Source organism: Salminus brasiliensis, chromosome 7 (genome assembly GCF_030463535.1).
Source record: "Salminus brasiliensis chromosome 7, fSalBra1.hap2, whole genome shotgun sequence".
In the NCBI taxonomy this organism is placed as follows: domain Eukaryota; kingdom Metazoa; phylum Chordata; class Actinopteri; order Characiformes; family Bryconidae; genus Salminus; species Salminus brasiliensis.
Genome location: NC_132884.1, coordinates 19799014 through 19801208, shown reverse-complemented (window position 1 = coordinate 19801208; position 2195 = coordinate 19799014). Strand labels below are relative to the sequence as shown.

General features: G+C 44.5%; 1 pseudogene; it reads left to right on the top strand.

The window, feature by feature from the left end:
* Positions 1-344: 344 nt before the first annotated feature.
* On the top strand, positions 345-1982 carry LOC140559673 (general transcription factor II-I repeat domain-containing protein 2-like; annotated as a pseudogene).
* The last annotated feature ends 213 nt before the right edge of the window (positions 1983-2195 follow it).

The following is a 2195-nucleotide window of genomic DNA, read 5'->3' as shown; positions in this document are numbered from 1 at the left end:
TAATGTTTCCCCTTAGATCACGTGTCAAACTCAAGGCCCGCGGGCCAAATGTGGCCCGCCATGTCATTGTTGTGGCCCACAAGATCTTAAAAGATCTGCTTAATGCTGATAATTATGCTTAATAACATAATTGGCATGAATTGTGGGAAATGGAGTTTATTGTCAATGCATGCTTTTAGACTAATTCTAAAGCGTGCATTGACCTTAAACTACATGTCCCCACAATGCATGCAGATTATGCTTTTTTCAACAAGTGGAATTACTGCCACAATTAGCTACAAATATGATCCCAAAATGTCCAGGAAAAGAAACATTGATGCAGATGGAAGACCGTTTCAAGAGGGATGGGAAGCGAATACATGTTTGTGCTTCAAGGAGAAAAAACGGTATGTCTTTTGTGTTATGAGACGGTGGCAGTTGTCAAGGAGTACAATTTACGTCGGCACTTTGATCCCAAACACGGAGCTAAGTATGCCAAAGTTAGCCTTCAAAAAAGCAACAAATTGTACAAGAATTAAAAGGCAAATTGCGATCGCAGCAGAATATGTTCACAAGAGCTACGGCCCAAAACGACGCAGCAGTGAAAGCTAGCTTTATTGTAGCTGAAGAAATCGCTCGCGCGTCTAAGTCTTTTTCAGAGGGTGCATTTTTGAAGCAGTGTATGCTGAAGGTCTGTGAGCAGGTGTGTCCCGACCAGATACAGACATTTAAAAATGTCAGTTTATCAAGAAACACCATCGCGGAGCGAATTAAGGAACTCGCAGGAAACCTGGCAACACAGCTGGCCGCAGAGAGGCGCAACTACCAAACCTTTTCATTAGCACTTGATGAAAGCACAGACAGCACAGATACAGCGCAGCTATCCATTTTCATTAGAGGCATGAAGTCGGACCTCTCTGTCACTGAGGAGCTGTTGGATATAGCTGCCATGCATGGGACCACAACGGGATGGGACATTTTCGATGCAGTAGAGAAGTCCTTAAATAAAAATGCATTGCCCTGGGAAAATTTGGTTGGATTAACCACAGACGGCGCACCTGCAATGTGTGGAGGAAAATTGGGCTTGGTTGGACTAATGAAAGAGAAAATGCAGAAGAGTAACTGTCACGCGCACCTTATAACTTATCATTGCATTATCCATCAAGAGGCTTTGTGTGGGAAGGTGCTGGGGATGGATGATATAGTAACCACCGTCATGAACACAGTGAACTTCATTCGGGCGTGGCCTGAATCACCGTCAGTCCAGCTGTTCTTGCAGGAGATGGGCTCGGAGCACGGAGACGTGCCATACCATACGGAGGTGCGGTGGCTGAGTAGGGGCAAAGTCCACAAATGATTTTTTGAGCTTAGGGAAGGCATTGCTCTTTTCATGCAGGGTAAAGGAAAAACCCATGTCCAAACTGTCAGTTCCAAACTGGCTGTGTGACTTTGCGGTGTTGGGCGACATTACCGAACATCTTGCCCAACTGAATCAGAAGCTTCAGGGACGCAAACAAGTCATCACGCAGATGTCCGACATGATCACCACTTTCCAGCGTAAACTTGATCTATGGATGTGCCAGGTGAAGCAGGACAATCTTGCCCACTTTCCTGTTTGTCAGAGCATCTCAGCCTCATTTCCCGGCAGTTTTTCATGTGCTCAGTTGGCTACCAAACTGAACCGGTTAACGAATGAGTTTGATCGGCGCTTCTGTGACTTTAGAGCCCAGCAGTCAGGCCTTGCCAGCTTCAGATGGAGCTAATCGAGCTTCAAAGTGATCGTTGCCTAAGAGCAAAGTTCCAGGATGCTGCTTTTAGCAGACTTTTACTGTCTGCTTCCCCCTGATTTGATGCCACAGCTTCAACTTCATGCTGCCTGTGTTTTGTCCATGTTTGGGAGCATCTATCTGTGCGAACAGATGTTTTCAATGATGAATCTCAACAAAAACAAGCACAGATCACAGTTTTGTGTTTATTATTTTCAGAACATGATCAATGGATGAGGATGGTGGAGAGGAGGTCCACTTGGTGTGTTCAAGGACAGGCAGCATCTCCTAATCAACTCCACCTAAAAACTTGACCAATATAGTGAACTGAGACAACCCTGTTTAGTACATATACTACTTTATATGTGTAGCAATGTATTTAGTGTTTACACAGGTTTATGTGTTTTTGCAGACAAATGTTTACTGTAATCAAACCATCTGTCATTAAGT